Source organism: Gadus chalcogrammus, chromosome 20 (assembly GCF_026213295.1).
Source record: "Gadus chalcogrammus isolate NIFS_2021 chromosome 20, NIFS_Gcha_1.0, whole genome shotgun sequence".
In the NCBI taxonomy this organism is placed as follows: domain Eukaryota; kingdom Metazoa; phylum Chordata; class Actinopteri; order Gadiformes; family Gadidae; genus Gadus; species Gadus chalcogrammus.
This window is the reverse complement of record NC_079431.1, coordinates 21729160-21751659: the sequence shown is the minus strand read 5'-3', so window position 1 is coordinate 21751659 and position 22500 is coordinate 21729160.

Below are 22500 nucleotides of genomic sequence, written 5' to 3'. Positions count from 1 at the left end.
TGTCTGCTATTGGTGTCACGAAAATTCAGCGTCTCGCCCTGTAATCCTTCACCCCCTCTTTCTATTCCTGTCTCCCTCCTCTCTTGTTCGCCAGCACCAGTGTTTCTCAATTTTCTACCTCTCCTCTGCTTTTCTGGGATTATTCCTTCTCCCATCCCCCTGTTCTTCAGTCTGCCTCTGAATCCCTCCCTCCCCCCTCTTCTAATTTATTTCCTCCCTGGTCCCCATCCCTTCCTCTCTGACTCCGTCTATATCCCCTATTCACTATCCCCTCCAGTTCAGACCTGGAGGAGAACTCCCTTTGCTCTGGAATGTGTGTGTGTGTGTGTGGTTATTTATGTGTGCGTATTTATGTGTGCGTGTCTTTTTGTGTGTGTGTTTGTGTGTGTGTGTCCGTGTGTGTTTTAATGTGTGCATATTTATGTGTGCGTGTTTGTGTGTGTGTGTGTATTTATTTGTGTGAATGTGTTACTTTGTGTGATTGTGTGTGTCTGTGTGTGTGCACATACGTATTTATGTGTGTTTGTGTGTGTGTGTGTGTGTGTGTGTGTGTGTGTGTGTGTGTGTGTGTGTGTGTGTGTGTGTGTGTGTGTGTGTGTGTGTGTGTGCGTTTCCGTTGCTGGGCTTGTCTTGATGATACGAGCCCATCCTAACTACCTCTTACGCTGCTCAAAAGGCTGCTGTGTGTTGTTCCTTCACACTCTAATTAATTAAGGGTGGGCTGGTTTCGTTTGCCGAAGTTCCTGCCTCATTTTACTGTCCGTCTCCCCCTCGCCTGCTCTGCCTCTCCTGATGACTCATCTACCTATGGGGCCGTCTGCCAGGCCATATGCTGGTTGATCTGTCTCAGTAGAATCCCCTCATTTATTCATTCATTTATTTATTCATGCAAACATGCATCCATTCCCTCACTCTCCCGTGGTCCACATTGCCTCGTATTTATTAGTGGATAAACAACTTCAGTGGCATGTCTTGGCCTCTAGGGGTCAGCATTGTCCCTGATACATGTGAAAAAAATACACGCAACAAAAGAAAAACTACGCAAAAAAAAACCTTGATTTTATTTGTGGTCCACCTAATCCAATATTGTACGGAGGGATTGAATTTCACTCGTGTTTTATTAAAATATTTTTCTTTAAAAACAAAACAAAACAAAACCTAAACTGCAGTCAAAGTGCAACTCCTATTTGTTTTCACATGTTCAATTCATGGTCGATGCACGCTATGGAATGAGGATGAAAGGGAAGACAGATATACAATAGATTAGCAGTGAGGGTTAAATGATTAGGGTTTTCTGTAATTTCCTGATGATTAAGGAGGCTGACAATCTCAACTTCCTTCCTGTCAAACAAGTCGATAATACAGGCCAATCCAACACATGCATGTAATGCTCATGCTAGTCTTCAAACACAGGAACCACACAGGAACCACACAGGAACCACACAGACACACACACACACACACACACACACACACACACACACACACACACACACACACACACACACACACACACACACACACACACACACACACACACACACACACACACACACACACAGATTAGCTCTGTTAGAAGAATTTAAACCCAACACATTTGGTCTCTCATCACTAAGCAGAGAAAATAACACAAAGAATAATTCATATTTTTATATAATCCTTAAAACTTCAATAATAATTATCCCACTAACGTGATTTCTGCTGGTCAGGCCTCAGGATGAGACGTTCAAGTAAATAATATCTCATAACCAAATGATGGAATTATATCGGTGATGTCAGACCAGAGGCCAGCTGCTGTTCTGAATCAGTGCTCTGTGTTTCATCTTGTTTCATCATGTTTCCTCTAATCTACTTTATCTCTCCTCAAGGTCTCGTGTTCATATTCCAGTGGGTGGTGTCGTACTGACATGGGAATAAGTCATGTTACCATCCAGTCAGTAACTTAAACCTTCACTGAAACATCTCTTCAGGTCAGAGGTCATGCACAGAAGAACCTCTACCTTTTCTGTCTAATTGGTCTCAGGTATTCCTCTGTCCGAAAGGCCTGCTTTGTTGAGCGCTGTAGAAACTCCCTGGCGAGGTCTAGAGACTCAAGCCAGCCAGGGATACACAGGGACAAGTGCAATTACAAAGATATGCTCGGAAACTGACCTGAATCACAATGTATGGCTTCTCTGTCTTCTATACGTATACACTCTCTATCAGAATGTATGGCACGCAATCAAAACGTATTATCTATTACAGTGCATGGCTCCTCTATCTTCTTCATGTGTACACTCTCTATCACACTGTAGGGCCTCTGAATCCCAATGGTCCTCTATCCGACTGTAGGGCCTCTGAATCCCAACGGTCCTCTATCAGACTGTAGGGACTCTGAATCCCAACTGTCCTCTATCACACTGTAGGGCCTCTGAATCCCTGTCCCAACGTGTTGACCTCCATCTCAACCATTCACACAATAAATACGGGAAGAAACCTCCCACATTCTATATGTACAGAATGTATGTGTTTTAACAGGCCCCGCAGGGCCCCCAGTTATACAGAAGGGCCCAGGTATACAGAGGGGCCCCCAGGAATACAGAAGGGCCCCCAGGTAAACAGAAGGTCCTTGGTAGTCCAGGAGAAGAGCTTGTCTTGGTAGTCCAGGAGAAGAGCTGGTCTTGGTGGACCAGGAGAGACCTGGTCTGGGGTCTGTATGAGTAGAGCTGGTCCTGGGTCTGTATGAGTAGAGCTGGTCCTGGGTCTGTGTGAGTAGAGCTGGTCCTGGGTCTGTATGAGTAGAGCTGGTCCTGGGTCTGTGTGAGTAGAGCTGGTCCTGGGTCTGTATGAGTAGAGCTGGTCCTGGGTCTGTATGAGTAGAGCTGGTCCTGGGTCTGTGTGAGTAGAGCTGGTCCTGGGTCTGTGTGAGTAGAGCTGGTCCTGGGTCTGTATGAGTAGAGCTGGTCCTGGGTCTGTGTGAGTAGAGCTGGTCCTGGGTCTGTATGAGTAGAGCTGGTCCTGGGTCTGTATGAGTAGAGCTGGTCCTTGGTCTGTGTGAGCAGTCTCTCCTGTTTCTTCTCTGTAATGTGCAGTAGCAGCACGATGCCTTGGAGGATACTTTTTATTGATGGTGGATCTTGATTGCCTGCTACACACTACTATAAATAATATGTGTGTGTGCATGTGTGTGTGTGTAGAGCTTCACATATGAAGTGCGATAGTGGGGGAAAGGTTCTGCGCACTAAGCATTTAGCCGTAATCACACAGCCTCATTAGTCACACACACACACACACACACACACACACACACACACACACACACACACACACACACACACACACACACACAGCCCCCCACTCCAAGAGGAGCAGCCCCTGGGGGACCACCTCACCCACAACATCCAGCTCGCATCTCTCGTCCCCTCCCACAAAATATGTGTGTGCTGAAACAGAAAAAGACAGGTCGTAAACAACAGACAGACAGACAGACAGACAGACAGACAGACAGACAGACAGACAGACAGACAGACTGTCATGGGGTAGAATGTCGAGCGGTCTTAGGATCTGCACAAAAAGGCAGTGGTGCAGCAAAAATTACTTTTATTTACATTTTCAGAGCATATACAGAGAGCATGGCCTAGCTGCCTTCTAGCTCCCCCCATCGGGACTGACACGGCTCCCTTATATGGGCTGACCCGAGATTGGTGCATACCAATCCCTCAAATATCAGCGGGGGTGTTTACATATCAAATCAACAAAATATGCATCAAAACTGGTCAAAACAAACGTATCTTAAATTAATTAAACTACAACACCTTAGTTAATATTCGTGCGTCTATACCCGCCACTACTTACAATTATATATTCCAACAAAGATAATTGATTTGGAGGAGACGCAACGGCGCCACTCGCACACGCCCCGCACCATATAGCTGTCCCCAGTCGGGCACGCGCTTCCTAGAAGCCGCAGGGATCGCACAGCTGACCACGGCGGTGAGCAGTTCTACTTTTTACCACTCCATAAACAAACCCGCCCCACGATCGCATCATACACCAAACCCCAAACAATATGCAGACACTATGCAGAAACTTGATCACGGGTTAAAGGTTGGGTACGCGATTTGCGAAACGCCAGCAGATTTTGAAAACACACAACTCAAATGGTCCTACCCCCTCTCCTTCAACGCTGACTCTGACTCCACCCATTCCAAGTACCTGGACGCGCAATCATGCACGAGCGCGAACACTGCATTGCCACTAAACAGTAGTGCAAATAGGCCGTACTGATGTGTACACCAAAGACACTCCTCTGCCCCGCTGTGTTCGCTCTGGCTGTGGTCGCTCCGAACTGTTCGGCCCGTGGCAAAGCGAGTCATCCTCGCTGCTGTCCAAGGCATGTTGAGACGCAGCATTTATTTAATGCTCATATGACCTAGTGCTGAAAAAAGGTTATATGAAAAAGTGTGAGGGTAGCGGTGGTGCGCTAAACTTAACTGTGCGCGCATGCACTGGTGTAATTGAGCTGCGCTGCTATATATCTTTTTTTATCAATGTGACGAGTTGCGAGTCTAGTGCAGGCCGGTTTTTTTTTTTTCAGCACCCCCTGCTGAGAATACGTTCTCGCGGCTATGGTTGCACCAGATGTTATAAACATTAAACGGTCACATAAATCGTTACTATTTTTAGAAAATGTATGTTTGTTTCATATAATTGTATTGGAAGTCCTGGTTTTCACTAGGGTTGCCGCGGTGTGGACATTTTCACACCGAGTAATACACTCGTCTCAACACCGGTATTACCGAGTATAAACGGTATAAACTTTGAAACTAGGTCAACCGCCACACAAGCATCGGTTTTTAGACCCTTCTCGTCCTTCAGTTGCCGCCAACGTTCGAAAGCAGCGCCTAGGATTATTCTTGATTTCAGTTTTTCTCTTTCAGCGTTTTTATTATCAATTACTCTCTGAAAAAGAGTTTTCCTCTTTGCTGGTGGTGGTGGTGGTGGTGGGGATGGTGGCGTCTTGTCTGCCATGGAAATTGTCTTCTACTGCTAGGTCCAAATGTGGAGTAACTAGTTCCAGTAGCTACCGCAGGATAAAAACAAACAGGAGCTTGCTCTGGGTCACGAGCTCTGGGTCACGAGTACTGCACGAAGGGGTCGCGCGCGGGGCGCGGGGGAGGGGGAGTGCAGTACGACCGTTGATTGACGTACTTACTGTCCAATGCAACGAGGTGGCAATCCAAATGATTGGCTGGAGTTATTCGAGCCCTGCCCGTTCCACAGATGATTGACTTGTTTAATTTTCATGTCAGTACTTCTAACTCAGTGGCTGTAAGCGGGTTATGATAAGGATTTCAAGTAATTTTGCAAAAATGGCCAAAAAAGCGAATTCCGTACCCAACCTTTAATCTTGCACGTCAGATAAATGCCCGGTGCAGCCTCAATACGGACGCGTGAGGACGCGCCAATAGCCGCGTCATCACACAGGCAGGCAGGCAGGCAGGCAGGCAGGCAGGCAGGCAGGCAGGCAGGCAGGCAGGCAGGCAGGCAGGCAGGCAGGCAGGCAGGCAGGCAGGCAGGCAGGCAGGCAGGCAGGCAGGCAGGCAGGCAGGCAGGCAGGCAGGCAGGCAGGCAGGCAGGCAGGCAGGCAGGCAGGCAGGCAGGCAGGCAGGCAGGCAGGCAGGCAGGCAGGCAGGCAGGCAGGCAGGCAGGCAGGCAGGCAGGCAGGCAGGCAGGCAGGCAGGCAGGCAGGCAGGCAGGCAGGCAGGCAGGCAGGCAGGCAGGCAGGCAGGCAGGCAGGCAGGCAGGCAGGCAGGCAGGCAGGCAGGCAGGCAGGCAGGCAGGCAGGCAGGCAGGCAGGCAGGCAGGCAGGCAGGCAGGCAGGCAGGCAGGCAGGCAGGCAGGCAGGCAGGCAGGCAGGCAGGCAGGCAGGCAGGCAGGCAGGCAGGCAGGCAGGCAGGCAGGCAGGCAGGCAGGCAGGCAGGCAGGCAGGCAGGCAGGCAGGCAGGCAGGCAGGCAGGCAGGCAGGCAGGCAGGCAGGCAGGCAGGCAGGCAGGCAGGCAGGCAGGCAGGCAGGCAGGCAGGCAGGCAGGCAGGCAGGCAGGCAGGCAGGCAGGCAGGCAGGCAGGCAGGCAGGCAGGCAGGCAGGCAGGCAGGCAGGCAGGCAGGCAGGCAGGCAGGCAGGCAGGCAGGCAGGCAGGCAGGCAGGCAGGCAGGCAGGCAGGCAGGCAGGCAGGCAGGCAGGCAGGCAGGCAGGCAGGCAGGCAGGCAGGCAGGCAGGCAGGCAGGCAGGCAGGCAGGCAGGCAGGCAGGCAGGCAGGCAGGCAGGCAGGCAGGCAGGCAGGCAGGCAGGCAGGCAGGCAGGCAGGCAGGCAGGCAGGCAGGCAGGCAGGCAGGCAGGCAGGCAGGCAGGCAGGCAGGCAGGCAGGCAGGCAGGCAGGCAGGCAGGCAGGCAGGCAGGCAGGCAGGCAGGCAGGCAGGCAGGCAGGCAGGCAGGCAGGCAGGCAGGCAGGCAGGCAGGCAGGCAGGCAGGCAGGCAGGCAGGCAGGCAGGCAGGCAGGCAGGCAGGCAGGCAGGCAGGCAGGCAGGCAGGCAGGCAGGCAGGCAGGCAGGCAGGCAGGCAGGCAGGCAGGCAGGCAGGCAGGCAGGCAGGCAGGCAGGCAGGCAGGCAGGCAATTTTGATTGATGCATTATCATTATGATTGATATTAGGATTATTAATAGGATTATATCTAGTAGGAGGATTCAGTAGGAAGTGTTTCCCTGGCCGAAGGTCAGCAGCAGGTCCCTCGTTAACCTCCCAGTATAGCGCCCTGGGCCCGAGGCGTGGCTGTTTGACGTAGCGCTCTGCTTGTAAAGTGGGTGTGAGGTGTGCATAGGGAGGCCTGGATTGGCCCACAGACAGAGCCCTGTCTTGAGACCTGTAGAGGCTGTACGGTCCGGCCAGGTGAGGGACAGATGGGGACCACAGAAGGCCTCTGGTGGGCCAGAGACTGCAAGGCCGTCTGTGCTCTGATTCAATGGACAGATGCACGGCTCCCGGGGGCCCGTCTATGATGTGTGTGTTACATCTAGCCTGTTTCTAAAGCTGTGTGTGCAGCAGTGTCTATATGTGTGCATGCACCTGTGTGTGTTTGTGTTTTTGTGTGTGCATGCGCCTGTGTGTGTGTGTGTGTGTGTGTGTGTGTGTGTGTGTGTGTGTGTGTGTGTGCGTGCAGTGTGTCCGTGTGTGTCTGCTTGTGTGTATTTGTGTGCTTTCATGTGTTTGTGTGACTGTGTGTGTGTGTGTGTGTGTCTGTCAGTGTGGTTGTGTGTGTTTGTGTGTGCGTGCGTTTGTGCCCACAGTCAACTGGTTAGTATTGGCCAATGTGATTAGAGACAGGACGTGATTATCTTTAGAAATGAACAACAAACCCAATGTGGGTGAAGGTGTTCCATGCCCAACCAAAAGGTACTGGGTTCCATGCCTGAACTCCTAACTGCTCTTTAATGACCTGTCTATGTTCTGACTAACATCTACCTGCCCCTAAATGACCTGTTAATGACCTTTGTCTGTACTGTCTTGCCCCAAGCTGCTCCATAAGGACCTGTCTCTGTTCTGACTAACCTCTACCTGCTCCTTAATGACCTGTACACTGTCTCACCTCTACCTGCTCCTTAATGACCTGCATCAGAGTTCACTGTAAGTGACTCTGGATGGAAGTGGCTGAATAAGTACCAGTAAACCAGTGTGCTGTAAATAGTCAAAGCACACTGGCTTGTCCACCGGCCAGCCTGGTAGTTCTGCAGCCTCAGGAATAGTTGAATCACCCGCTGCACAGATTCCACAGCAAGGTGTCTAAAAATACAAGGTGTGATGTGGTGTGTGTCTCTGTGTGTGTGTGTGTGTCTGTCTGTCTGTCTGTCTGTCTGTCTGTCTGTCTGTCTGTCTGTCTGTCTGTCTGTCTGTCTGTCTGTCTGTGTGTGTGTGTGTGTGTGTGTGTGTGTGTGTGTGTGTGTGTGTGTGTGTTTGTTGGGTAGGTGGTTTGTCGTAAATCTCTGAATAACCCTGTGTGTGGGTCAGTGTGTTGGTCTGAGTTTGTGTGTGTGTTTGTGGTGGCTTTATATGTTTGTTTTTGTAAGGCAATGTGTGTTTGTGTTGTGCACACTCACCAGTGTGAGTGTGTAGTGTGTAGTGCTGGGAGCTGTGTGTGTGTGGGTGTGCATGTGGGTGTATTGAGGATGTTTCTTATGAGGGGCCGTATGGGACATTATTCAGAATAAGCATGCACATACACATATGAAACCAAACTCATTCACATACTATACTGAAAAACTCGCACACATACAAGTGAAAAGCTTTTACATACACAACTGAAACACTCTCACACAAACAACTGAAAAATGATACGCTCACATACACAACTGAAAAGCTTGCATACAACCTAGTGAAACCTTTTACATGGACTACTGAAATGCTTTCACACATACTGGTAAAATGTTCTCATAAACACAGCTGAAAAATGTTCTCTCACACACATATGAAACCATTCACATACTATACTGAAAACCTCACACATACACAAGTGAAAGCTTTTACATACACAACTGAAACACCTTCACTCAAACAACTGAAAAGCTCTCGTAACAACTAGTGAAACCTTTTACATTAACTACTAAAATGCTTTCACACATACTAGTAAAATGTGCTCATATACACAGCTACTGAAAACCTCGAGACATGTAACTCTAGATTCTGAGTATAGGCGTGGCCTTTTAAGTGTCGGCCCCATTGTCCTTTAAATATATGAAGAAAATCTGTTTATTGGGAGCAGAACGTCCGCCGGCGCCCGACTACGGTATATCTGCGAAATGCGGACGTCGTTGAGGCACGCCGCACGCGGACGTAATTGAGGCCCACGCTGTTGGGCGGGGATTACACATTTTTCAGTGCTACGGCGATTAATGTGGATTATTTGTCTGAATTGCGCGCTTTTTTTTTCCAACCATCTTCCGTTTCAACTGAAACGCCTTCCGTTTTCACTGAAACGCCTTCCGTTTTCACTGAAACGCCTTCCGTTTTCACTGAAATGTCTTCGTTTTCACTGAAACGCCTTCCGTTTACACTGACATGCCTTCCGTTTACACTGAAATCCTCACACACGTACTAGTGAAAAGCATTGACATACACAACTGAAACACTCTCATACAAACAACTGAAAAATGATACGCTAACATACACAACTGAAAAGCTTGCATAAAAACTAGTGAAACCTTTTACATGGACTACTGAAATGCTTTAACAGATACTAGTAAAATATTCTTATACACACAGCTGAAAGATGTCCTCTCACATACACACATATGAAACCATTCAAATAGTATATAAGAGCTTTTCAGTTGATTGAGTGAAGGTGTATCAGTTGTGTATGTAAAAGCTTTTACTTGTGTATGTGTGAGGTTTTCAGTATAGTATGTGAATGAGTTTGGTTTCATATGTGTATGTGCATGCTTATTCTGAATAATGTCCCATACGGCCCCTCATATACTGTTCTCGATCTGTTACGTCTTGGGCTACAATGCTGTAGTTTATCGCTTTTTAAAGTCCTTCTCCTTCAAGCACGCACGCACGCACGCACGCACGCACGCACGCACGCACGCACGCACGCACGCACGCACGCACGCACGCACGCACGCACGCACGCACGCACGCACGCACGCACGCACGCACGCACGCACGCACGCACGCACGCACGCACGCACGCACGCACGCACGCACGCACGCACGCACGCACGCACGCACGCACGCACGCACGCACGCACGCACGCACGCACGCACGCACGCACGCACGCACGCACGCACGCACGCACGCACGCACGCACGCACGCACGCACGCACGCACGCACGCACGCACGCACGCACGCACGCACGCACGCACGCACAGACAGTGCCAAACCCTATGCTTTCCTACTCAGGTGAGTTTTGGAGATACAGGACGAGGGGTTCAGGCCAGCAGAGACACACACATGGAGTATTCAACGCTGTGTTCTTGTGTGGGAATCTTGTGTGTGTGTGTGTGTGTATCTTTTTGTGTGTTTGTGTCTGTCGGTGTGAACGTGTGTGAGTGAATGTAAGAAAGGGAAGAATAAACAAAATAAAGTAATAAAGAGAAAGAAAAAGAAGGACAGAGCGAGGAGATCTTGGTGAGAGGTATTGGGCCTCAGACCAAGTCAGCTGGGCGTGTTCCTGAGCAGCCTGTAGTTTGGGTTTATCTTAACTCTGACATTAGCCAGCCTCAGGGCACCTGCAAACTACCACCTCTGTTCCAGTAAAAATTTGACTGCTTATGCATGCCATGGGTTGGTGTGGGTCCTATCATGGTGGGTGTGGGTCCTATCATGGTGGGTGTATGTCCGATCATGGTGGGTGTGGGTCCTATCATGGTGGGTGCGGCTGAGAGCGTGCATGTGTAACAGGCATGTGAGCGTGCATACATGTGACCGTGCATGCATGCATATTTGTCACTACTCTGTTACTGCACTAGGTTGTATGAAGGGATTGATCTAGATATACATTTCTATATATGTGTGTGGTGTGTTTAGGAAAAACAATGTGTATGTGTGTGCATGCATTTTGTGAGTGCTCTCTTCACATGTGTGTGTGGGCATGCACTGGGCCCAGAGAGCCCCATTCCTAAGACGGAGAGCATCGTCTCACTCTGTTTTTATATCACTGGGGTCGTAGCCGCCGTCTCTTGATGTGTTCTGCACTGTGGGCCCTTCACATATCTTGTCCTCCATTCAGGGACTGCAGAAACAGTTAAATAAACTGCAGGGGATGTCTTTTAAAGACATTATCCGGTCTGTGTAGCATGCGAACTGTCTCGGTGCACGGTCCCAGCATCCCCGTCTGGGCTTCACGTTGGACTGGCTGGCTCTGGCTACAACAAGTTACCAATTCTAGTTTTCTTATATCTTCTTCCCTTCTTCAGTCATAAAAAAAACTGCTGGAATAATATAGTGATTATGAAATAGAGATAATTATATATCCAATTAGCTGAAACAAAAAAATATTTAGTTATGTTGCGACATAATACCAGTGTAATAAATACTGGCATTATGAATGAAAACATTCATCCATCCATCTTGTATCATTTGATTGTGTCTATAGTTTGTCTCTCGCTGTATTCGCCAATGAAACAGCGAGGAGCGAGGACCAGTCCTGGTTGTTACTTGGCTGCAGCTGGTCGGTCCCCAGGTACACACATCCTCACTATTGTGTTGTTGTGTTTCCTAGGTTGCTCCCCTGGTACACACATCCTTAATATTGTGTTGTTGTGTTTCCTAGGTTTCTCTCCAAAGCCCCGCTCAGCACTGGCCAAACGGCCAGTCCACTGTCAGAGGAGTAATGACCCGGCCACTGCACACTTCATCACCGCTCCATTCATCACATCCAGTCTACAGTTGCTTTCGCCGTTTTCCTCAATGTTATTAAGGTTACAATGGCCGCAATGTAAGATGGCTGTGGGGATTAAATCCAAAGCTTGGAATTGCTGTTTCCAGAACTTTTATCGATAGATAAAAGATATCTATCTATCTATCTATCTATCTATCTATCTATCTATCTATCTATCTATCTATCTATCTATCTATCTATCTATCTACGTATCTATCTATCTACGTATCTATCTATCTACGTACCTATCTATCTACGTACCTATCTATCTACGTATCTATCTATCTACGTATCTATGTCTGTGTGCCTGTCTGTCTATTGTCTGTCTTTCTGTTCGTCAATCAATTATCATCAACATTCTAATCCAAATGTATGTTGACATGCATTTCTGTACATGCGTATACAACAAAGATAGCTAGGATAAGATGCTACACAACTAAGTACAAAAACGAAATACGACATGCAAAAAGTGTATACATTACTGTAAGTGTCAGTACGTACAATATAAAATAAGCAGGAGGGGTGGGAGGTGAGTCTAGGTGAACTCTGAACAGGTGAGTCTTGAGTCTTTTGCAGAAGCTGGTGAGCGACTCTGAGGTCCTGCAAGTAATTCTTGAGCCTACCCGCAACAACAATATTCTGGATCTGGTGTTCTCCAACAACTCAGACTCGATCCACAGTATTGCAGTAGCTAAGACAGAGCTATCTGACCACGATGTAGTGAGTTGTACCCTCCTTCACCCTGAATTCCTCCTTCCTTCGCAGACGACTGAAAGACCTGTGTTCAGCCCATCCTGTCCCTTTGCTGACATCAATTTCGTCTCAGCAGACAGGGATGCCATCAACACTGAACTCCACGAGGTGAATTGGGACGCCATCACCGACCCTAGCAAAGATCAGGACACAGCATGGAAACTGTTTGAAGACACCATAGCATCCATCTGCTGTAAACATGCACCTTCACACAGCAGCAACATCCAAGCATCCTCAAAGTCCTCCATCCCTAAGCCCAGAAGAGAACTGCTGCGGAAGAAACACCGCCTGAATGCTAGAATCAACGCCATCAAGCACAGCGGTCGAACCCCAAGAAGCAGCACTAAACTCGATAACCTTAACAAGGAGCGTGCTACTATCGAGCTCCTCATGAAGAAAGACATCAAGCACGAGAGACTCCGGCAGGAAATTGCCGCCATTGGAAAGATGAAAATCAACCCCAAGGCTTTCTACTCCTTTGCCAAAAAATCGGCTAAATTCAAGTCGCCAGTCGGTCCTCTTGCCGACGAGGATAACAACCTGCAGTCTGACCCAACTGTTATGGGCAACATCCTCCAGAAACAGTACCAGAAGGCTTTCAGCAATCCGGATAATGTCGACGCTGAAAGCGTGCAACTCGGAGAAGCACCTGCAGAAGAACTCTCCAGCATACTCTTCACAATTGACGACGTCCTTACAGCCATTAAGGAAACAGGGAAGTTCTCTGCTCCTGGCCCAGACCAGTTCCCTGCTCTCGTCTTGAGAGAATGTAAAGACGCTCTAGCTCCATCCATAGCGAAACTCTGGCAGCTGTCCTTTGATACTTCAAACATCGCCGATATGTTCCGCTCCCAAAGTATCATCCCCATCTTCAAGAAGGGCAGTAAGGCCGTGGCAGCCAACTACAGACCGGTCTCCCTGACCTCACATCTCATCAAACTCTGCAAACGCATGATTCGCAAAGAGATGGTTAGCTTCTTTGAACGGAACAACGTGTTCAACCCTAACCAGCACGGGTTTCAGTCCGGAAAAAACTGCCTCACCCAGCTCCTTCATCACATCGAGGAAATCATGTGCGACCTCAACCTCGACAGAAATGCGGATGTGATTTACCTTGACTTCAGAAAAGCCTTTGATAAGGTAGATCACAAAATTATCTTAAAGAAGCTGCGCTCTTTCGGCATCAAAGGCAAGCTCTACGACTGGATTGCTAGTTTCTTGGCGGGCCGGAAGCAGCACGTCATCGTAGATGGAGTCAGGTCCTCAATCATAGGCGTCATCAGTGGGGTCCCTCAGGGTACTGTCCTAGGCCCCCTTCTTTTCCTCATCTATATCGATGACATCTTCTCTGTTGTCAAACACAGCAAAATCAAAGTGTTTGCAGATGATTCTAAGCTCCACAAAGACATATCCTCGCATGTTGATCGCATCCTCCTCGAAGAAGATCTCCTCTCTGTGGTCAACTGGGCAGAGGCCAACAACATGGTACTTAACGAGGAAAAGTTCCAGCTTCTGCAGCACGGCAAACTGCCTGACTGGAAGCAGCCATACACCTTACCATCTGGACAAGTCCTCCATGGTTCCGACCATGTGAAAGACCTGGGCGTCTATGTTGATGTCAACCTCAACTGGAGAACACACATAGCTATGAAATCCTCCAAGGCAAAGAACATGGCTAGCTGGGTGCTACGCACTTTCACCTCAAGGGATGTAGCCACCATGATGCTACTCTACAAATCCTATGTGCGGTCCCACCTGGAATACTGCTGTCCACTGTGGTCTCCTCACCTGCAGTGCGATATTACCAAACTTGAAGCAGTCCAAAGATCCTTTACTGCGAAGATTCAGGGACTTGGATTGTCAAACTACTGGGATCGACTCCATCGCCTATCCATGTACTCCCTCCAACGGCGGCGTGAGATACACCATCATCCTAGTTTGGAAAATCTACAACAACATCATCCCGAATGCTGTGAACCTCGACTTTCGCGTGACCTCACGGCACGGCACTTCCTGCATACGACCACTAGGATCCTCGAAATACAGCAGCATTAACACCTTGAGGTTCCACTCATTCACCTCGAGAGCCTCAGCACTGTATAACGTGGTCCCTCCTAGCATCAAAGTGCACACATCTCTGGCTACTTTCAAGTCAGCACTTGATGCGTTCCTTCACACTTTCCCTGACACTCCACCAACACCTGGGTACACTGTACAGAACAGGAACCCAATGTTGGAGTGGGCCGGTAGCACGTGTCTGTAACGTTGCTACAACACTGGCGGTGGAGATGCGAGACATCTTGGCCTGAGCCCTCCAGCTCACAACCAAACCAAGAACCAAGAAGAATCCTTACATCGGCAGGAGCTCGTTCCACCACTGCGGTGCCAAAACAGAGAAGAGTCGTGACTTTGATGATCGATGATCTTAGCAATGGCAATACCAGATGTGTGATATTATTGATATCAAACTTTATACTGTAGAACTGAGGACTCTTGTGCTATCACACTTTATACTGTAGAAGTGATGACTTGTGCTATCACACTTTATACTGTAGAACTGAGGACCCTTGTGCCGTCACACTTCATACTTTAGAACTGAGGAGCCTTCACAACATGCTGTGTAGACATTACTGATGCTAACAAATACATGACCTTGTGTTTCCTGGCACTGGAATGAGTAGAGCAGGAAGCACACTGATGGATCAGGAAGTGGATTATTTCCATTTAAATCCATATCTCATTTCTGTTATAAGTTCCTTGTTATTCTTTCTCGCTATCTGTATATGTCTTGGTTAATAAAAACTAAGCAAGAGAGAGACGGAGAGCTGGACACTGGCAAATATGTAACAAGTGTTTATGAAGGTATTAAGGGTTATTCAGAGATCCCGTGGTAATGGGTGTTGTTGGCTCACCCTGCTAGGGGACTCCTCCTGGTTCTGCCTTTGCCTGCGGCCTTGATAAGCAGATCCAGAACCAATAACAGACATACTGCCACACAAAACAACTCTTAGTCCATTTGGCTTTTATTCAATTTATTCATACAGCGTGAGAAATATTTTGAAAATATTATCTGGCATTTGTTTTAATTGTGGCTCTTGCGTCCTCTGGGCTGACATTGTGACGCGGTAAACATGGTCTTTATCCCAAGCAGTGGTTGGAATAGATCCTCTATATTCTACACAGGATGGGCTGACAAAGACGTGGTGCACAGCTACAGATAAGGTTTACATGACCAGAAGAAAGACACACACAAACTCACACCATACTCTCGTTGAAGACGTTGCATATTAGGATGTTTTTTTTCAACTAGATCAACTAGGTTCCTTGGAAAAACTCTTTGGGCCCTATCTTGCATCCGGCGCAAGTGACTTAGTCACTGGCGCATGTGTCGTTGCTAGTTTACAACTGGGGTAGAGCGTTCTTTTCCCACCACCGCCACTCGCCGGTAAATTAGGGAATGATCTTGCGCCCCAAGGGGCGGTTCGGCGAAAGGAGGAGGCGTGTTCTGGCGCAAACGGTATTTCGCAGTTTCTGAATACAATTGCGCCACAGACCAGGAAATACCTGGTTTAAAGTCAGTGGCACGTTGTTCAGATGCTATTTTCAGGGTGCATGCATACATGCGCATGCGATGCATATGGATTGCTTGTGCACCTCGCGCATACACTTTGCTTCTCTCATCTACACGGACAGCAGTTCCCATTTTTGCAAACCATACATAATTACAAGGAAAATAAAATATTACCACACAAGGAAAATCATTGTGGTGTCCAAAAAGATTAAATAAATAGGCATAAATCTAGCGTACACATTTACCCAAATTATTCACACGAATTGTAGCAGGCGTAATGACGGATCAAATTAACCTGGTTGACCAATAGTGGCAAGAGACACATGTATATAAGGACACCTGTCAAAGTGGGTTGTCCGTCAAGAATCAGGAACCACAATTCTGAAGACTGCGAAATAAATTCTGAACACTGCGAAATCACCTTCTGTAAGTCCATTTAAAACCTTACTCTGCAACTTACCAGTTAAGTTGAGGTTGCTCATAATTTTTCTATTGCATAGTGGAATGGAATACGTCTTGGGACAGAGGACCAGACACCGGGGGGAGAGGGTATACCGGCCCAGACACACCTATCTCTCCCTGAGTGAGGAGGAATGCAGGCGTAAGCTACGCCTGGGGTCCGTACAGTAACCTTACAGTAACAGCGCCACCTCCAGGCAGAACTAGGGTAGTTACCCGCTCCAACCACTGGATGGAAACGCACCTAATTCGAATTACTTTTTTGCGAACTTTCTAAAGATTTGCATCACCTTTTAGATGGAAACCCAGCTAGTGTGTGTCTGTGTGCATAGGTGTGTGCGTGCTTATCACACAAGCATGTGTGTGTGTATGTGCATGTGTATATGCGCTTGTGCGTTTGTGTGTGTGTGTATGTACGTGTTAATTTGTATGGATGTATGTGTGAGTAATTATTCAAGCATGTGAGAGTGTGGGTGTATGTTTGTTAATATATGGTTGTGTCTGTGTGTTTGAGGGGGTGTCTGGATGTGTGTGTGTGTGTGTGGACATATGTCCATAGGTGCCCTGGGATTGGTGTTATTAAGAGCTGCAGCCAGAGCTGTGAGAGGCAGTAGATTACTACCAGCAGTCTCCGACAAACAGGCTAACAGTGGCCTTATTCATAGAGGAGAGACAAGCCTGTGAACCACGCTGTGTGGAAGGTAATGGAGGTGTGGCTGTTAAACGCTCACTGGCTCATTGAAACAAGCTGCTGGCTCAGTGTGAACTGACCTTTGGTGGAAGGTTACTGTACGGACCCATTCAAAACACACAGCGAGTATATGATAAGTCAGGAGTATATACTGTCAGCAAAGCACAGTCTGCAGTCTTGTGTGGGGTATTATTTCTCCAGTCTAACCCTGCTCCTCTTGTCTCCATATCTGCCTTTTCAAACTGTTATTTCAATCTCTTTTTTGCCTTGACTCTTGTTACCATTTCTGTTCTTCTGTGAGCTGCTGCTCTGAATATCTCTACCAGGTCATCGCTCCTGCGGCCCTGAAGTGGTCATCTGCATGATTAGAGATAAGCGTCTTCTAACTGACCAGACCCCGGGGGGCGGCGGGCGTGGTCTCAGAGGCCTCCCAGTCTCCGAGGCGTCCCGGTGTCTGAGGCGTCCCGGTCTCCGAGGCGTCCTGGTCTCCAAGGCGTCCCGGTGTCCGAGGCGTCCCGGTGTCCGTTGCTTCCCGGTGTCCGAGGCGTCCCGGTGTCCGTAGCGTCCCGGTGTCCGAGGCGTCCCGGTGTCCGAGGCGTCCCGGTCTCTGCGGCGTCCCGGTGTCCGAGGCGTCCCGGTCTCTGCGGCGTCCCGGTGTCCGAGGCATCCCGGTCTCTGCGGCTTCCCGGTGTCCGAGGCGTCCCGGTCTCTGCGGCGTCCCGGTGTCCGAGGCGTCCCGGTGTCCGAGGCGTCCCGGTCTCTGAGGCGTCCCGGTGTCCGAGGGGGCCTGGTCTCTGAGACGTCCCGGTCTCTGAGGCGTGACGTCCCGGCCCAGTGACGTCCCGGCCGAGTGACGTCCCGGCCCAGTGACGTCCCGGCCCAGTGACGTCCCGGCCCAGTGACGTCCCGATCCAGTGACGTCCCAGTCTCTGAGGTGTGACGTCCCGGTCCAGTGACGTCCCGGTCCAGTGACGTCCCGGTCCAGTGACGTCCCGGCCCAGTGACGTCCCGGCCCAGTGACGTCCCGGCCCAGTGACGTCCCGGCCCAGTGACGTCCCGGTCCAGTGACGTCCCGGTCTCTGAGGTGTGACGTCCCGGTCCAGTGACGTCCCGGCCCAGTGACGTCCCGGTCTCTGAGGTGTGACGTCCCGGTCCAGTGACGTCCCGGCCCAGTGACGTCCCGGCCCAGTGACGTCCCGGTCCAGTGACGTCCCGGTCCAGTGACGTCCCGGTCTCTGAGGTGTGACGTCCCGGTCCAGTGACGTCCCGGCCCAGTGACGTCCCGGCCCAGTGACGTCCCGGCCCAGTGACGTCCCGGTCCAGTGACGTCCCGGTCCAGTGACGTCCCGGTCCAGTGACGTCCCGGTCCAGTGACGTCCCGGTCTCTGAGGCGTGACGTCCCGGTCCAGTGGCGTCCCGGTCCAGTGACGTCTCGGCCCGGGCGTGACGTCCCGGTATAGTGACGTCCCGGCCCATTGGCGTCCCGTTCCGGGCTTAACGTCCCGGTCCCGTTGTGATGTATTGTTATAAATCTGACCTTTAATCTGGCCTGGTCATCTGTTTACTGAACCAAACAACTCTTAAACCTGAGCCTTGTGCCGATGTAATGTTTGTTGGTTGGATTCTAAATTCTGGAGGAGTCAGAAGGCTGGAATCTGAGTGTTGACGTACTGCTGATTGTAATCTCAGATGACACTGAGGGTCGGAGGCCGGAGATCTGAATCAGGTCTCCTCCGGCGCTGGAGCTTACGTGTCCACGATTACAGCGGCTGATTATTTTATGGCTCCCTTTTTTGACAGTTGTCATGGCAACAGGGACCTGGAGACTTTGCCATACACAGTGTGCGTGTGTGTGTGTGTGTGTGTGTATGTGTGTGTGTGCAGCTTGGTGAATCTGTGTGTGTGTGTGTGTGTGTGTGTGTGTGTGTGTGTGTGTGTGTGTGTGTGTGTGTGTGTGTGTGTGTGTGTGTGTGTGTGTGTGTGTGTGTGTGTGTGTATATGTGTTCTTGTCTGCATGTGCATATGAATATGAGTGGGTTTTGTGTGTGAGTGTATACATCTGGGGGTGTATGTTTGTGTGTGTTTGTGTGCGTGTGTGTGTGTGCAGCCTGGTGTATCTGTGTGTGTGTGTGTGTGTGTGTGTGTGTGTGTGTGTGTGTGTGTGTGTGTGTGTGTGTGTGTGTGTGTGTGTGTGTGTGTGTGTGTGTGGGCAGCTTGGTGTATCTGTGTGTGTGTGTGTGTGTGTGTGTGTGTGTGTGTGTGTGTGTGTGTGTGTGTGTGTGTGTGTGTGTGTGTGTGTGTGTTCTTGTCTGCATGTGCATATGAATATGAGTGGGTTTTGTGTGTGAGTGTATGTATCTGGGGGTGTATGTGTGCATGTGTGTGTGCGCGATTGTGAGTGTGAGCATGTGTGTGTGCGTGTGTGTGACATCAGGATGGATAGTCCCCTGAGTGGTTGTAGACATCTCTAGAAGAGTAGCCCAGGCTCATTCAACACTGTCAAATGCTAAGGTCTCCGTACTCACAACCATGTATTAATATTTATGAATAACAATTTATGTTTATCCATCACTTACGCAATTTGTGCAAATTGGTAATGGTCTGTTTACTTGACAAACTGGCTCCTTTGTGCCTCTCAGACTGTGAAACAACTCAGCTCTTCTTTCCTTAAGAATCGATACAAAAATAAGAATCGATAAAAATGTTTTTATTTGATTTTGGAACCACCGTGTGTTACAGTGTTAATCAGAATCAGGTGACGATTCATCATCCTGCTTATTAGATGATCACCTTTTCAGTGTCTCCATATCTTCATTGTTCAATGACAGGGGAGAACTCCTCCTCAACAATACAACTCTAATACTCTCCTCTCATGGCCATCTCTAGTGCCTTACCATTCACTCCTCTCCCCTGACCTCCACCCCCACACCAGCACCACCACCACCAATACCACCACCACAATCACCACCACTACCACCACCACCACCACCCCCGCAACTACACCACCACCACTACCACCACCACCATCACCTCCTCCAGCACCACCACAACCACCACCAAACCACCACCACCAAATCAACACCACCACCATCACAACTACACTACCAACACAAAACTACACCACCAACACTATACCAACACCACCACCACCACAACTACACTACCAACAAAAAACGACACCACCAACACTGTACCAACACCACCACCACCACAACTACACTACCAACACAAAACGACACCACCAACACTATACCAACACCACCACCAATCCACCACTAACACCACCACCACCCTGGTGTGAACACGGTCCTGGTGTGGAAACGATGTGAACACGCTGCGGGCACGCTGCAGACACAGTGTGAACACGGTGTGAACACGGTGTGAACACTGTGTGGACATGGTGTGAACACGGTGTGGACACCGTGGGGTCCGCTGGGCGTGTGTCTGCGAGGTTTGGTTTGGGGGTCTGGTGGGAGTGAATCTGCATGGTTTGGGGGTCCGGTGGGTTTGTGTCTGCAGGGTTTGGGAGTCTGTTGTGTGCATGTCTGCGGTAAACCACCCTGGTACATGGGAGAATAAAGCACCAGGAAAAGGGTCAGCGTCTGTATGTTACGTTCTCTGGGTTTCAGGGGATTATATCGCTGATATTTCATTGTGTCCCGTGAAGTGGAGCTGAGAAAGTCTGATAAAATATATATATTAACTTTATTATTGGAATTTTAAAATTGGCTGGTGGCTTTAATAAGCGAGGTCCCCTTCCTGCGTGTGTGTCCTGCCACCGCCACGATTTACTGCTTTCATTACAGTTTGGGGGGGGGGGAAGACATTCAGGTCCTCCCCGGGACCCCGAGGGGGTCTGGGCATTGAGCCGAGGATGTTTTCCACCCCCCTGAAGAGGCCGTGCTCTGGTTGAGGAGGCTCTGCTTGTTATTCTCTTCTTCTGCTGCACTCAGCTAATGGGGAAACCCTCGATGGGATGGTGGGAAGGCCTGAGTCTTCTTCACTGACTTCAATCTGTTGCTAACATCAGCTCTGAGTAGATAAAGTGTTTATATATCTATATATATCTATATCTATCTATATATATATATATATATATATATATATATATACATATATGTATATATTAGTGCTGTCAGTTTAATTGGTTATTAACGGCGTTAACGCAGGATTATCACTCTTTTGGCTTGTCGTTTTTTCACCTGCTGTCTAGCAACAACTAGTCACATTGGAAAAACTACAACACCATACCGGATCTAGCTACACCAAAAACAAAGCAACAAGGAGCGAGTGAAAAACTCCTTGTGTGTCACTTTGTTCGAGCCTGCACAAGAGATCAATGTGGTCATTAGCTGTTACGTCTTTCTGACCAATTGCAGTTCAAGGCCCACCTGGGCTCTACCACTTCGGAAGGGGCCGCTCAGTTACTCCCCTCTAGACAAAATCAACTTGGTTGCGACGTTGACAGTTTGGGAGTGTTGCGCCTGTTGAGTGAGTGAGAGGTTGTGGGCGCACAGCTCAGGCTGCCGGACGGTGTGGGTGTCAGATTGACTCGGCTGCCAGATCGACTCGGGGTCCTGCGCTTACAGATGACGTATCGCATTTGACGTATTGTGGTTACCCGGTGCTTGATGGTGCGGGTTCCAGGTACGAATGACACGTGTAGTCAGGGTTTAAAGCCGTACTCTGCATTTATTACACTCAACCGGGGTATACAGGGTCCACATGCATATGACTTAGGGTCTCCGTGAGCCTCTAGTCCGTTGTCGCCCCGTGGGCTTCCTTGCTCTCCTTCGCTCCCGGTCCCTTCTGTCTGTCCTCGTGGCCCTTTTAAGATGGCCTCCGCTCCTCCCGGCAGGTGTCCCCCAATCACGCTGATTGGGGAGAGAGAAGTGGTGCTCTCTATCGCCAGTCAGTGGGTGGCGGCGGTATATGCCGTCGACTACCGCACCTCGGACCCGCCCAGGCCGAGGTTTAAGGGGCAGGATGCCACAGTATCGACACAAGCCAACGGACAAACCCGGAAGGGTTGTTTATAAACGGGGCTCAATCATGGACATAAAAAGAAGGCTCAATCCGTTTGGGTTTTGATTTCATTGAACGCAGCCCGTTCTTTCGCACAACAAAGCCATTGGAAACACTTCTAAAAGCACTGATGAATGCATATGTAACCCAGTTCCTGTTAGGGACTCTTATTCTGAAGGAGGAGAACGGAAGTGTCTGCGTGTGGGTCGCTGTTTTGACTCTGTGTTGGGAGCGCTGGAAATAAAGTGGATCGCCCCGTTCAGTGAATGGAGTTAACCGATTCTTCTTTTATATATAACCCAAGTATATGCAACAATAATCTGTACATTAGATTATTATTCATAGATACAAAACAAAAGGAGATCGTTAATACTTGGGAATAACATGGGAATGAATGAAACGCTCATGCGCATTTAAAAGACAGCGTTTACAGGAAGTGCGCCATTATTGCTCGTCTAGGACCCGGAGTCGATCTGGCAGCCAAGTCAATGTGACACCCACAACGGCACAGCAGGGAACTTTTATAAACGTAATATTGTTATCCCGCAGTAATCAGCCCGACAGCCACGAAACGTAAATGGCCAACCG